The sequence below is a fragment of the Pinus tabuliformis genome, chromosome 9 (genome assembly GCF_031772625.1).
Source record: "Pinus tabuliformis cultivar Carrire ecotype Pingquan chromosome 9, CPIR1, whole genome shotgun sequence".
Lineage (NCBI taxonomy): Eukaryota > Viridiplantae > Streptophyta > Pinopsida > Pinales > Pinaceae > Pinus > Pinus tabuliformis.
Genome location: NC_142307.1, coordinates 138,456,161 through 138,473,369, shown reverse-complemented (window position 1 = coordinate 138,473,369; position 17,209 = coordinate 138,456,161). Strand labels below are relative to the sequence as shown.

The 17,209-nt window shown below is 35.5% G+C and overlaps 1 pseudogene; it reads left to right on the top strand.

Moving 5' to 3' along the window:
* Positions 1-11,737: 11,737 nt before the first annotated feature.
* On the top strand, positions 11,738-12,240 carry LOC149147483 (cyclin-dependent kinases regulatory subunit 2-like; annotated as a pseudogene).
* The last annotated feature ends 4,969 nt before the right edge of the window (positions 12,241-17,209 follow it).

Genomic DNA, 17,209 nt, shown 5'->3' with positions numbered 1-17,209 from the left:
TGAAGATGTTTCCTTGGGTTATTTCCTTGGTTCTTAAAAGTATGATTCTTTTGAAGCCCCTGATGATGTGATCCCCGTGACTTATGTCTTACATATTCTCCTCCCCTTCGAGGACTTTTCACATGGAAAGATAGATTTGGGGTCTTATCCCCCCTTTGTTCCCCAATAATTCTTCCTCGGCTATAATTTCTTGTTTCACCACCTCATGCAACATAGTAGGCCTCAAAATGTGCACCTTTTCCTTTATAATAGGATTCAATCCATACAAAAACATGTTTACCTTGAGGGTTTTAGTATTTATATGGTTAGCATATCTAAGAAACTCCATGAATCGTGCTTGATATTCAAGGATTTTCTTAGTTCCTTGCTTAACATCATGGAACTCATTCAATTTCCTCTCCAAGTATTCAACAGTAAGGTACTTTGCTCGAAATTCCTCTTCAAATCATTCCCATGTCAAGGTAAACATGGACTATCCCAATTGGGATTCTAAGTTCCTCCACCATAATAGTGCACTGTCCTTAAGTTGGTATATAGCCGTCTTTGCCTATTGGTTGCTAGAATAATTCTGCAACTCAAGACATAGGCGCATGTTTTCCAACCAAGTTTCTACTACCTCTCCTTTTGTGTTACCCTTAGAGATAGGAAGCTTAACTGTTTCCAACTCTCTATGTACATCTCCATCAGATGGTATTTATTTCCTCTCTAATTGAGATGAAGAACCAGGAACTCAAGGTTTTCCCCCAACCGTACTAATCAAGACTTCAGTCATCATTTGGAAAGATAACATCATATCCCTTACAAACCTGATGGATATTTTTTTAGATTATTTATCATGGGGAGGTGGAGATGAGACTTCCTTCCTCCTCTTTGATGTTCTCTCCACGATTACTTAACCTGGACAAGGAAAAATTTAGGTAAGTAAATAAATATTAGTAGGCAAGCCCTAGGTCCTAGAGTTTTTACTTGGCTCTGATACCATATGTAAGGTCCCACCTTACCAACCATCAGTATTATACTAAGGCTAACTGAAAATGTGATTTAAGTTTGAAAAGTTAATGCAAGGTTATATATCTATATTTTTATTTTTTTATTTTTGTTGGTATTATTTACACTAGATACTAATTTCTACTAACCAACTAACCCATGGTAATATTAAACTTCTTATTAAGGCTACCGGGTCATGGTTCCTCAAGATCCAAAACTTACAACCATAAGTCTTAAAATCACATTTAAATGATAGAGTCTTTAGATGTATAAATAATATCAATATTTACAAACCACAATTTCCAATAAGTTAATTGTTCATTCTATTACAATTAAGAGTGACTAATTTGACCCCAGAATTGTGATATTTGAGCAGTGTCTACTATAGTGTTGTCACTCCTATCAAGGGATATATATATATATATATATATATATATATATATATATATATATATATATATATATATATATATATATATATATACATATATATATACATATATATATATATATATATATATATATATATATATATATATATATATATATATATATATATATATATATATATATATATATATATATATATATATATATATATATATATGATAGGTTGATCACTTGATTGAGGAAAGATGTTTTACATACATAATTATATTTTCTTTTATGTTTCTGTAGGACAAATTTATCACTAGATTAGGGAACAATGTTTTATATCATTATATTTTATCTTATATGTGGCATCATTGATTATCTGTATTAGATGGTTTTGATTAAGTAAAATGTTATACATATGTTTTTCTGTTTGTGTCTGATTTATGAAGTAGGTGTATGACATGGATGGTGATCCAAGATTGAGACACATGTACACATGGATTCTCATGGTTATGTGGAATAGATGGTTAATTATGATTTATGGATGATACATGATTTGTGTGATTATATATGTCTAATATTGTACTAAGTAGGATGTGGTAGAGTACATGGTCATTTTCCAACAAGGATTTTCAATTATTAATGACTGTGGAAGTCATGCATCATTCTCAGTAAAATGTGATTAAGTTAATTTCATTATGAAATTCATTTGATTCCTTCGATCTATGAGATTGTAATGTGTGCAGGTCTTTGCACAAGGCCTTACCAGGGAACCATCAGATGGGTAAAAGCTCAAAATGAGTACCATAAGGAGAAACACAAAGTTTCAAAGCACAATAGATGAAAGGGCATGGAAATTAGGGCTCAAAGTCCTAAATCAAATAAAGACAAAGATGTTGAGTCTTGTATATTTAGGGCACAGAGTCCTGAATATTTAAAAAGATCAAGATGCAGAATCGTAGATCTTTGGAGTAGATCAAGGTGCGGAGTCCTCAATCTACTAAGGCAGGGAGACATATGAAATAGGGTTGTGAATCCCTATTCTCCAGAATGAAAATACCAGTCATGGATGAATTTCCTTAGATAAAATTTCATTCTTAGAATTTTGGAATGAATTTCTAAAAATAGAAAGTAATGTCCAACATCTCAAGCACGACTTTCAAAAAATAGTAAATCACTTTACATAAATTGGTAATCAAGTGGAGTTGAAGAAAAATGAAATAAGTTATCATTAATCAATCCTAATAGTTCAATCTTGATTGAATCCTAAATATTATTAATATTATTATTATCTTATTATTAAAAAGGAATTACAAATCAATTTTATCTCCTCAATTAATTCACATATCTCCTTCATGACTCTCATGGCTCTATGTAACTCTCTCTCTCTCTCTCTTTTAAATAATTCATTATACTCTATTTTATGCACTCATCGAAGAATGACATGTTCCTTTTCACTCATTAAAAATATGCCATAAAATATTCCTCTTACACCCTCTTTAAGGCATAACTCTCCTTAATGGCATAAATTACACTCCTATAAATGGAATCCAATGCATTCATAGTACTCCTCCTTTATGACAAGAATTGGTTGCTCCTATATATGAGTCTCATGTATTCTCACTTAGGGAGGAGGAGGCCAAGAGTGGAAGAGACTTGGAAAATAGTGAGAGGGAGAAATATGGAGAGTATCCATTTGCTTCCATAATAAATCTGAAATTATTTTTAAAACCCTAAGATCTCTAGCTATCGAGATTGACCATGAGTCGTATTGAGAGGAAGTGGAAATTTTCTTCCTTAGTTTGCCTTGCAAATATCTTTACTGTTGTATTTTGGTACTGTTTCTAAGCTTTTGCAAATTAGGGTTTCTAGAGGGAGAAGTTCTCCATGGATATGGTTGAGAGGAAACCTGGGTGGTTCACAATGAGTTGGTAAGGATATTGGAGCTGGAGCATACTCGCATTTTTTTAGAGTTGTATAAATTCAATACCAAGTATGTTGACAACATTATATTTTATTTACTTTTTAGTTCATTACATGGCTTTTCTTATTTTATTGTTGACTGAAACTTAGATGTATATCAAATGCTGCACACTAAATGTTGAAGGAAATTTGCAATAACTGTATTTTATTTTATATAAGTTTTTTTTTTTGGCACAATTTCATTGCAAGTTGATTTACATCATGTATTAATGGCTGAAGCACTCAGGCTGCCATGATTTTTAGGAAAATATGTTAATAGCATAAATTTGGTCTTTCCTTCTCTTTTTACAACTATAGATAAGTTTGCGTAGTATATGTATGACAGAAAGGATAAATGAGATAGTATAAAGTTGTTTTGGGTTGTGGTTCTAAATAATCGCATTTATGGTAATTTCTGTTTCAATTTGTTTCAACTTCAAGGGGTATCTGTACCTTATGTCCATGTCACCCTAACCTTCATTTCAAAAAACATAGTTTCAGAATCGGGTTCTATAATGTTTTATATTTTACAGACTTGTTGGGGGTTTGTCTTGCTGCTTTTTTTACCTGTGAGTAATCTATTTTTAAGAAACCAGTCTGTTACATAAACTTGGAGTTATCATTTTAAGGTATTAATGGTTAATACATTGATAGTTTAATAAACTTGTGACTCCTTGTTTTATAGTTTAATAGCTTGCAGCTTGTTTTCTGACTACTAACCATTGTTCAAATTTCCCAATGGCTGTAGCTACATCACTGCAAGCTATTTGTAAAAATTCTTAAATATTTATAGTCATTATGTGCCTAATTTTTGTATATGCAACAACTTAGATGGATGACACTTCTACTTATGTATTAGGTTGACTTCTTGGCATTACTCAGAAAGAAAAAGAAGTTATGTAATCTTAGATTCATGTTAGTTAATTTTGGTGAAATTGCCTTAAGGGTTATGGTTGTAAGTGTTTGAAAAAATGCCTCAATGGTTGTACATTTCTTTCTTGCAAACTATTTGACATAATGCTTCAATGGTTGTAGCTAATTACATCTATGAATTGTCTATAAAAATGACTACGTAAATTTAGGACTACCAAGGTGTTTCTGGAAATATCTCAAAGAATAAGCATGATGATTCCATTGAATTAAAAATCCATGGAAGGAAAATTGGTTAGGTAATTGTTAGCTCACATATGAATTCATAATAATTGGAAACCACTCCTTTAGAAGTTGAATTATCTTTTTTTTCTTCCGTTTGTTTTACCAAAGAATTCATAGGCATATTATCTAGAACAAAATCAAATTAGTCGCTCTTAAACACTCTTAATTGCAATAGAATAAACAATTAGCTTATTGGAAATTGTGGTTATTTATCCCACTAAAGACTCTTATCATCTAGATGTGATTTTAAGACTTATGGTAGTAAGTTTTGGATCTTGAGGAACGTAGCCTTCATGAGAAATTTAATATTACCATGGGTTAGTTAGTTAGTAGAAATGAGTATGTAGTGTAAAGAATACCAAAAAAAACAAAAGAATAAATATATATATATATATATATATATATATAACCTTGCATTAACTTTTCAAACCTAAATCGAATTTTGAGTCACCCTTAGTATAATACAATGGTTGGTAATGTGGGACCTTACATATGGCATGAGAGCCAAGTTAAAACTCTAGGACCTAGGGCTTGCCTACTAATATTTATTTACTTACCTAAATTTTTCCTTAGCTAGGTTAAATAATCATAGAGAGAACATCAACGAGGAGGAAGGAAGTCTAATCTCCACCTCCCCAAGATAAAGAATCTGAGAAAATATCCATCAGGGAAGTAAGGGATATGATGTTCTCTTTCCAAAAGATGACCGAAGAGTTGATTAGTAGGGTTAGTAGGTTTGGGGGAAACCCTTTAGTTCCTTGTTCTTCATCTCAATTAGAGAGGAAAGAAATACCATCTGATGGAGATGTACATAGAGGCTTGGAAAGAGTTAGCTTCCTATTTTTAAGGGTACCACAAAAGGGGAGGTAATAGAAGCTTGGTTGGAAAACATGCGCCTATGTTTTTGGTTGTAAAATTATTCTAGCAACCAAAGGGAAATGTTGGCTATATACCAACTTAAGGAGAGTGCACTATTATGGTGGAGGAACTTAGAATGCCAATTGGGATACTCCATGTCTTCATTGACATGGGAACGATTTGAAGAGGAATTTCGAGCAAAGTACCTTTCTGCTGAATACTTGGAGAGGAAATTGAATGAGTTCCATGATGTTAAGTAAGGAACTAAGACAATCCTTGAATATCAAGCACGATTCATGGAGTTTCTTAGATATTCTACCCATATAAATACCAAAGCCCTCAAGGTAAACAAGATTTTGTATGGATTGAATCCTATTATAAAGGAAAAGGTGCGCATTTTGAGGCCTAGTATGTTGCATGAGATAGTGCAACAAGCAATTATAGCCGAAGAAGAATTATTTGGGAATGAATGGGGGGATAAAACCCAAAATCTACCATTCCATGCGAAACATCCTTGAAGGGGATGACAATATGTAAGGCATAAGTTAGGTGGCTCACATCATCGTGGATTTCAAAATAATCATACTTTTAAGTACCAAAGAAATAACCCAAGGCAACATCTTCAAAAAAGTAATGGTCGCACTCAAGAATCACCTAATAAAAGGGTCAAATTTATGAAAATTGCTCACACTAATGGATGTTGGACTTGTGGACGACCTGATTATGACTGGCATTGCCATGAAAAGAAGACTGAAGCACAATCAGAGCAGGAACAAGCCACTATTAGAGATATGGGCAGAGCTCATAGGATTCATGCACTTGTACAAAATCTCTAGGTCGAGCATGAGCCTACAGTGCTTGAAGCATTAGGTAAGCTAAATAGTATTGTTGTTAGTATTTTGATTGATCCTAGCACAACTGAAATTATTATTTCTCCTAATGCTTTATTGAAATGTAAATTGGTGGCGATAAAGAAATTTGATTTTAATCAGGTTTAGGTGGCCTCAGGGAAATCTCAAAAGGTTGAATGCTTAGTTCAAGAGTGCCCTTTAGACTTGGAAGTGTGTGTCACAAATGTGAATCTTTATGTGACGCCACTTGGTCACTATTATGTGATAACTGTGATGGACTGGATTGAAGCCCACTGGGTTGTGCCTAGTTTTCAAAGAAAAACACTTCAGGTTTTAAGTGATGAGGGTCAATCTACGGTTATCCATGGGTAAAAGAGACCTATTTCTTTAAGACTTTTCTCATTCTTGCAGATGAAGAGAAGTCTTAGGAAACAATGTCAAATGTATGTTGTAATGACTTTAAATGAGGAAATTTTCATCCTTTGAATAATATGCTTTCCTTTCAAAATTCTCTGATGTCATTCCACAGGAGCTGCTCGGTTTGCCTCCTAAGCGGGAGATTGACTTCATTCCACAGGAGCTGCTCGGATTGCCTCCAAAGCGGGAGATTGACTTCTCCATAGAGCTAAAGCCTGGTACCGAACCTATATCCAAAGCTCCCTACCGAATGTCTATTGTTGAACTTTGTGAGTTGCAAGTGAAACTTCAAGAGTTATTTGACAGGGGTATGATTAGACCTAGTGTTTCACCTTGGGAAGATCCGATGATATTTGTAGAGAAGACGGATGGATCCATTTGGCTCTGTGTTGAATACGTGTAATTGAATCGAGTAACTATTAGAAATCAATATCCTTTCCCTTGCATTGATCAAATTATCTATAAAGCATCAACAAAAAGTTCTCCAACTCTTAAAGGATCACCTCACTTTGGCACAAAATAGAATGAACCAAGAAGCACATAACCATCGCAATGAAATAACTTTAGATTTAGGTGTCTAGTTATTTCTTCGACTACAACCATAACAATAAATGTCCCTCAAGCAAGCTAAGAAGGATAATAAATTATCACCAAAGGATTATGGTCCATATAAGGTATTGCAAAATATTACTACTATGGCATACAAATTGGAACTTTGTGCATCTTCCCAAGTGCATCGAATTTTCCATGTTTCATGCTTAAAGAAGGTGATAAGTGACAAGCTACCAGTTCAAACAATATTGCGAGAACTTGATGAGGAAGAAAAAATTATATTGTAACCTAAAGTTGTAATAGAAATAAGAACTTGACAGCTATGAAATTGATCAATTTCAGAGTATCTCATCAAGTGGAAGAACTTACCCACTGAATATTCCACATGGTAGGATGAGAATTTTATACAGAAGCATATGAAACTACTCAAGCGTTGAGGAAAACACTTTTTTGAAGGAAAGGGGCATGTTAGGTCCCTATAATACTAGTGTATTCCCTTATTATTTTTGTCATTGTAACCCCTTATTGTTATTGTTGTTCCCATGTTGTCCCCATATTGTTATTATTGTGCCCCAAAGTAGCCCACTATTGTTATTTTTGAGCCCTTACATTATTATTGTTATGTAGGCTCTCATTATATTATGACCCATTAGAATCATATGTATAGAAAGGAGGTCTTTTCATTTGAATTCTCCAAGAATTGTTCATTTGTAGAATGTAAAGGAGGTTTCCACCTTGAAGGGGTTACTTTTGAAGTAGTTGATCTATCTCTTTCTTCTATTTTGTGAGCTGGTTGTTTCACAAGATCTGAAGGATAAATGCATTAATCTCTATCTAATTTTCCTCAGCCCTTGCAAGTATTTCCTCAGCCTCAACCAACCTTTCATTATCTGCCTTGCAACTTCTGATTTCAGCCCTCAATATCCTCAATGTATGTTCCATAACAAGACAATGCTCATCTCCTTGATGTTGAGCTAATCTCTAAGGAGAATCACGTGAGCTATAGTCTACCATTTTTCTCATCATCCTTGATTCTCTTCCTCTTGCATATATACGATGTCAGAAAAATCAAGTAGATACCAAAATAAAATCCTTACCTTATTATTTTTCAAGGGAAGCTCATCTCATTTTTAAGATCAACCCACATTAGCATGTACATGTGTAAACATAAGCATATATGGATATGTAGCATTATGAACACATAACATCATGCATGACCATACCAATAATATACCCTGATCCCATGATCATAAATATTATCCCAATTCCTTTCGAAATCTATATCACACTCTTTCTCAAAATTTATGGTTGAGGATAAATGATTTATCAAATATTCCTATAAATTCTTCCAATTCCAAAAGAAATTCTAGCGAGTGTGGAAAAGCCAGCCTAGCAATTGGACAAGTGTGTAGTATCTACACTGAAAATGCATTAGGAATAGGTGTTAGAAGGAGCATTTAGAGTCACTCATTTGAGTAAATTTGAATCTATCAAAAAAAGGGAAGAAAAGGGAGATCTGAGGTTCATACATGATGTACCAAAAGTGAAGATTAGCTCATTTATAGAGACTTTCTGAGGAATGATTTTTGGCACATTTTCGAAGGAATTTTGAATTATTTTGGAAAGGTTTTTCTCGTTTATTTTGTAAGGATTTATGGCACGGCTTTTGAAATTTTCTAGTCTTGGTTAGATGGTTGATTATAGACCTATTCTTGAGGGCCAAGTTTTTTCCTCTCTCAAGGCTGAATTTCCAATTTCCGTGGAGGGACAAATTAGAGTGTGGAGGGATGAGTGTTTTAATAACTCCGACACAAGTAATTGACAAGAGTGAAAGGCAGTAAATAATTGAGGCTAATGTTATAAAATCTCACTAATTATTGATTCATGTGACCCTCTTACTAATTCCTTATTTTGACATTCTCGACATGATTCTTTTCGCACGTCTAATAGGTTTGGACCCATAATGTTGTCCATTTGGTAATCAATGTTGGTGTTACCTGATTCACTATATTGAGAGCTAACGTATCTGACTACCTCCCTTTGAATTCCCTTCTTAGCTATAATGAACTTTGTGTCCCCATCCTTAATAGACCACATCAAACTAAGAGTCTTTCTCTTAATTGTTTCCTATGGAAAAATTTAGTTCTTTTATATCCCCTTTGAATCCACATCATTCTGTCTTTTAATCGACACTCTTCTTCTTGTATTTTTAGTTTATAATTTCTCCATTCCACAAGGTCGAACAAATCCTTCCTTCTTTTTACTGAGAAAAAATGTGAGTGCAAGGGATCCATTAGGATTGAGATGTTATACTCTATGTCATCTTGCTCTCCACAAAGGTTTTTCTTTCATTTTCTTATCTAAGCTCCTCCTCGTACCTTTTTGGAGATAATTGATCTTCTGACATTATTAGATTCTCCATAGATTTTATACCTGGATTATGCAAGCTACGAGACCATGTTTTCACAAGATAGAATGGTGAAACCACTAACTGTCGATAAAGTGAGTTCTAAGGTTCACCCATGATGTACCAAAAGTGAAGATTAGCTATTTTAGAGAGACTTTCTCACGAATGATTTTTGGCACATTTTTGAAAGAATTTTTAATTATTTTGGAATGTTTTTTTGGCTTATTTTGGAAGGGTTGATGCCACGCATTTTGAAAGCTTCTCATCATGGTTAGATGGTTGATTATAGACCTATTCTTGAGGACCAATGTTTTTCCACTCTCAAGGTCTCCTTTCCAATTGAGGGACGAATTATAGTGTGGAAGGTTGAGTGTCTTAAGAACTCTCAAAGGGCGTAAGGAATTGAGCTTAAAGTTATAAAATCTCACTAATTATTGATTTGCGTGCCCCTCTTATTAATTCCTTATTTCAACATTCCCCACTTGATTCTTTTGCCAGGTCTAATAGGTTTGGGCCCATCATGTTGTCCATTCAGGTCATCAATGTTTGTGTTACCTCACTCCCTATGTTGAGAGCTAACATATGTGACTACCTCCCTTTGAATGCCCTTCTTAGTTGCAATGAATTTTATGTCCCCATCCGTAATAGACGACATCAAATTAAGTGTCTTTCTCTTCATGGTTTCCTATGGAAAAATTTAGTCTTTTTATCTAGGCTTTGAATCCACATCATTCTGCCTTTTAATCAACATTCTTCTCCCTATATTTTTAGTATATAATTTCTCCATTCCACAAGGTCCAACAAATCCTTCTTTGTTTTTAGTGAGAAAAAATGTGAGTGCAAGGAATCCATTAGGATTGAGATGTTATTATCTATGTCATCTAGCTTTCCACAAAGTTTTTTCTTTCATTTTCTTATCTAACCTAGTCCTCTTACCTTTCTTGAGATAATTGAGCTTCTCACATACGTTCTCCATAGAGTTTATACCTCGATTATGCAAGGTACGAGACCATGTGTGGTAGACTAATTCATTAAATCTCGGTTCATTCAGCAACATGTGATTAGATTTAAAAGTTAATGCTTTAGAGTCATTCACTTCATGCCACTTAATGATAATAACATCCTCGTTAAAAATATATGTGACGAAAGATGTTATAATTCTCTTCTTTAATTTCTTTACAACATTTTCTAGTGAATAATGCACTCCAAAAATATTCTAGATTGGGGTGATGTTATGCCCATCATTTATTATCATGATGAGTTGCTCTAAGATCTAGCCATACAATCCACCCTTGTTCATGGTTAGGATCTTAACCTATAAATAGACTTTGTTACAATACACTAGACCAATACCATAACTTATTAATACGACATGCCCATAACTCATTTCACAAATATATATATATATATATATATATATATATATATATATATATATATATATATATATATATATATATATTGTTTTCTTTTGTAGACCACTTAGTTGAGTTGCTATACAATCCACCATTGTTCATGATTGGGTTATTAACCTATAAATAGACTTTGTTACAATACAATGAACCAATAGCAACCAATAGCATAAGTTATCAATAGCGCATGGCCAGAAACCATAACCCATTTCAGAAATATATATTGTTTTCTATTACACTAGGTATATTATAGCATCCTCCTCTATGTAGACCATGTCACTTATGGATTAAACCTTAGATCTATTAGTTTGTATGACTTCACATCACCTCTATCACCACTTGAGTTACCCCTTAAGACCAGTATTTTATATATACTTTATTTTAATCTAATTTATAATATTTTATTGGTTAAATAAAAAATAAAAAATACAACTACTTGTGAACTAAATCTAAATAGATTACCACCAAGGGTATATTAATAATAATAAAAGATTCTGAAACCCTATTCCAAAATAAATCATTAAAATAATTTTTTTTGTTTAATAAGCATTAAACGAATCTCTTTTTCAATTTAGCTGTAAACGAATCTGCATTTCGTGGCATTTTTAACGACTTTCCCTTACCCATCTGGAAATCTAATCTGCCAAATCCTTCACGGTTCGGCCCTTCTCTGTTTTCGCTTAAGTGGGATTCTGTTTTCGCAGGTTCTTGTCTGCCATTTTATATCACTCTGAAGCTTCGAGATTTTACAGGCCGGAAAAATGCCTCAGATTGATTATTCTGACAAGTACCGATAACTATGAGTATAGGTAAAAAAAGAGTTCCCATTTGAAGAAATTTTCTTTAGAATTTCTCTCTGCAATTTAGGGTTAGGGTTTGCAGATTAAATTCCATAAAAAACCCTTTCTATCTCAGCTTTGAGTCTGATGTTTTGACTCTCTATGTTCAGGCATGTGAAACTTCCACCCGATGTTGCGCGGCTACTTCCGAGGGATCGCCTTCTGAGTGAGGTAAGCCTCCGGTCGTCTTTGCTTCTATTTCGTCTTTTGTTAGATGTTGAGTTTAGTTCGTTCTGTTTTTAATGGTGTTGGTTCACAAGTAACGCAGTTGTTATTATATTCAGAATGAATGGCGAGCAATTGGGATTCAGCAGTCTCGCGGGTGGATGCACTATGCTATTCACCGCCCTGAGCCGCACATTATGTTATTCAGAAGGCCTCTTGATCACCAGCAAAACCCCCAACAGAAACCGCAGGAAAATTGATGACCTGCGTTGTGGTTGATGGTTAGAAGTTGGAATTAATTTGACTTTAAATTTGGAAACTTGATGTATGCATGTAATGTACAAGGAGAGTACATTATACCGATTATATACTGTCATTCCGGCGATTATATACTGTCATTCCCTGTTTTCTTTTAATCGTATTGTATTTATTTTGATGTGCATGTGGTTAAAATTTCATGTTTTGATTCACCGGGTTTGTTTGTTTTTTTTTCAAAATGCTTTTTACCCTAATTAGCTTGAAATCAGCTAGAATGAGCTTGAAATTAATTATGATTAATTTATTATGATGAAGTGAAATTAGAATTTTGAATAATTATAACTTATGAGATATATCTTATTGAGCTATTTCTTATTGTAGTTTAAGTGATTTTAAGGGCTTTTTTGCTTAGCAAACCAATAACAACACTTGGGCAACTTAGTCTCTAGTGCTTAGGTAGTTGAATGGCATGGCTAAGGGTATAGTTGGGCAGTCTCGTTAATTAGTTTTATCAAACTGAAACTTTTTCCCTTAGATAAAAAAAAAAAATACAAATTAATTAGTATTTGACCTTATTTTACATTGTTTTCATTATAAAAGGGGATTCTCCCTCAAAGTGGATAACATTTAGCCTCAACACTATGATTTTAGCTTTTTGGTGTTCTAGATGAGTCATCCTAAAATTTTCAACCATTTACATTTTGAAATTTTGAGTTTTATCATGGAAAGTGTAGGTCATAGATGGCAACCTAATAAAAAATGTCCAAAATAAAATACTTGATGAAAGTAGAGAAGGTTTTTGTAAAATTATTATGGAGATCACACACCACATTTGATTGATAATTTAAATCCTTTATGAAAAATGGCAACATTAATTTTGTTGAATATTAGGTACTTTTGGTTATCAAAATTATCCTATTGATAATTTATTCATGACAAAGTTCAATCTTTAGCTTTTGTCTATTTCACAATTGTCTACCATATCAAAAATTACAATTTGGTTTTATATGTATATCTCAAATATTCATAATTTATTGTATTGCTACTAAGTATATAGGTCCAAGTCAACTAATCCAATATTATCCACTTTATACATATTTATATGTAGTTTAGTTCAAAATAGTAGGGAATGCCAATACCAACTTCTCTTAATTTTTAAAGGTTTTCTTAACTAATGAAAGAAGTGGCTCTATCTAGATTAAATGCAACATTCAATATGTACAATTATACCTTTAATGGTTGTTTAGTGGATTTCATAAGATTGTCAATATGAAGTAAATTTATAAATGTTAAATTTTATGTCTTTGTATTATTTTTTAATTTTTTGACAATCACTGAAAAGAAGTACATTATTTCATGTGGAAGTGTTTAGAAAATGAAATTATGGAGATTGAAGATATATATTATGACATGTTGTGGCCAGCAACAACCACCCCTAATTCAGCTTAATATCAGTCATAATGATAGATTGAATAGGGGACCCTTAGTTAATTTCCGAAAAAAGAAAACAAAGACTTCTTTTGAAATTACAAGCATAAAACGTAGAAAAAGGTCCTTAGACGATTTAAGTCTAAAACTATGTTCATGAAAGCAAATCTCTAAGAGTGCATCACAAAAAAAGATAAAAAATGAACAACATCGCATCGCAATACACTGGCCTCCATAAAGAAAAGCTTGTAAACCCACTGACCTGCGATCGTGCGATCGCGCGATCGCACATCGCAGAAACTAGGCGGAGTACGTTGGCAAGAATTGAATTGTTGCGATCTGCGATATGACAATCTCCGATGTTGCGATCACTGTCGTTTGCGATCGCGCCATATGCGAGGATGCGCTGGCAAGTCATAAAAGCACCTCGGTACGACTCTTTCGGGCACGCCACCCAAAGAAAATCCACTTACCATTACCTGACTTGGAAATTATGCGCATTCAATATTAGTAATGAATTAGTTGTGAGTTATTAAGTGGCATAAAGACGCGTGCCTTAATGCGGATTTTGCTTCACGTAAGGTGGCGTATCTAATCTATCTCTTGCATTTAACGCCTCCCCATCACCTTTCTGATCGATCTTTCCATTTCGCTCTTAACTTGCAGGAGCAAAGCTCGAAGGCAAAACCAAACAGAAAGGCTAAGCGAGATGGGGAAGAAGAACAAAGCTCAGAGCTCAGAGGCAAGGGAAAAGACCAAAGAGATGGCGCCCCTCTACACAGACACTGCATGCAATAAGGATGCAGGGATCTCAACCTGGGAAGCCATGTATAGGATACTGGAGGAAGAAAATCCGAGAATAATCAAAGTAACTCCTGCTGTCCCGGATGCATTACGTTCTTCAGAAGCATCCCTGGAAGACCTAGCATGTTCTTTCCTCCACAGAATTGCAGCAAAGCCCAAGATCCTCCCATACACAAACATGATAAAATGGATACTAGATGATGCGGAGTTGCACCAGAGACAGTTCAAAGCCGAGGGACATGGGATCATAGCAGCGTTTGCAGCTCAAGATCTAAGGCTCGTGTATCATTTACCTGAGCCGCAAGCGACCTACAATGCAGAATTCGTTACGAAGTTTGTAGCAGAAAATCCTGACTTATCTGATACTACTAAGGAGTGGTCAAAAAGAGATGAACCATTGAAGAAAGATAAGAACGGTATGTATAGCACTGGTTCTCTTACTTCCCCATATTGTTTCGCTGCAGCTATGCTCTGTAGAATATTCGGTAAGCCAGATATCAATAAATTTTCAACCGAATGGCTACCCCTGATCGATGCTGCAACTAACTCTGAGATAGTGGATTGGGCCAAAATCATTTGTGACACTCTGTACACAGCAGTCCTCCACTACCGTTCTAAAAGATCCCACTCCCAAAGAGTCTATCCGCCTTTTTATTTGTCTGCCTACATAATGGATTCTGTCTGTCTCGTATCCAAATTCCCTACCATGGGTTGGCAATGGACTACCGAGGACCCATTGCCTATTCATGTCTATCATAAAATTCTATGGGATTCCCAGTTCGCCCCCCATTTTTACCAGATTTGCCATGGACTTATATTACCCATACATAAGATAATATACGATAAAGATCCCCCAAGATGCTCTCCCGAGGCACAGATTGATATCATGTCTATCGCAAGATGGTTTGGAGAAGAATGGTTTACCTATATCCGAGTTTTTGGAAGCACAGTACCCCCGCATGTCCTACCCTTATATATCCTAGATAAATTGTTGGCTCGAGAAATCGCTTATCAGACTTGTTCTAAAGGTGGTTTAACTAAGGACCTAAAGAAAAAAAAGAAGGCCATTTGGCCTCAATTCCCAGTCACGTGCGGGGTCTTCTCTTTATTCGATGTAGGGCACGCTTTTGGTGAGGTGGAGAATGTGACGTGTCTCCAACTATTTAAACTCCCACCAAGGCCATTGGACCCAAATAAAGTCGCCCAGGAATTTACAACTAGCGTCAGGATAAGTGTGTTCTCTGGACAGAAAGATCCCTTTGACGATCTTTTTCAGGGAAAAAACTCGCTCAAAGAAGTTTTGCAGGAAGCACGATCGAGGCTGTCCCTGGAGGACTTCCGGAAATTCACATTGTATAGAGAAAGAAGGCTGGCTAACATTCCACTGGAAGGACTGCGGATAGCTGCCAGAGAACCAACTCCAAGCGTCAGCCTCAGTGAACACTCCAGTGCCTCCAAATATGATTCCAGCGCCGTGCAAGAAATATCTCCAGATCTTGAAAAGTCTGTCCGCAAAGAAGAAAGAAACGAAGAAACAATCAAGGACACAGCTCAGTCAAGTTCGATGGCTCAACAGCAAGTTGCCGCCTCATCATCAAGAGAAGTTCCTCCCCCCGTCACCGAAGCACCTCTTGTTACAGTAGAATTAGATAAAGAATGGGAGACCTTCAATGAACTGATTAATCTTGAAGGTCAGGTCCCGAAAACACCCGTGGACAACACGCAGGTAGCGCAAGAGGTCTTCTCAACCATAGTCAGTAGTACCACAAAGATGGAGCATCTTCCTATCGCTCCATCCTCAGAACTTCTACTTAGCGTAGAAGAGATCCCTCCATTGGATGTATTCTACAGCCCACAGCACAAGGCAGTTGTAAGGAGGCAAAGAAAGAAAAGAAAGCTTGCGGATGCGCTAGCTCAAGATGCTGAACACCTAGATGTCTTGTGGAAAGATCCGAATAGCAATCCAACCGAAAACCTCACCAAGTTGTCTCAGATTGCAGGAGCATATGCTTCTGCGACCATCGACAAGGCTTCCGAAGTTCAGCAACTTCTAAAAGAACGTGAAAGCCAAATACAACTGCTGCAACAACAGTTGCAACAAGCCAATATAAACGCTGAAGCTTCCAAGTAGCTTGAAAACCTACAAGAAGACTTTCGCCAGATGCAGCTGAGCCACCAAAGAAATATTGAAGAAAAGGAAAAGCAACTGCACACGGTGCAAGGAATGCACAAGGATGAACCCAAGCTAACAGAATTTATTTCAGAATCCTTCAGCTTGAACAACCAACTGTCACAGCAACAGGAGGACATGGCACATAGAATATCATAGTGGAGGCATTTTTGTGAGCTGAGTGACAAGATCACCAGCCAGGTAGTGGAACTACGGAATGACTATGACCAGGCCAACAAAAGAGTAACAAAGTATCTGGCTTGGCAAATGACGAGGAAGGGAAGAAAGCAGGGGCGCCTAAGATTAATGAAAATCACAAAGATTTGCTCTTCAACAAATGGGACGAGCAAATAACACAGGCGGAGCAGGCGGCAGAGTCAGCGGCAACACAGGCGACCATACTTATCGATTGTGTAAATGAAAATTTGCACAGAGCTAATTTGATTTCAGAGTTCACCCCGGGATACTTACCAAATGCGTTACAGCTGGGAGCAGAATGGAAGCAGAAAGCACAGGAAAACGGGAAGACAATTCAGGAATTGGCTAGGTTAAACTGGGAAAGTTACTGG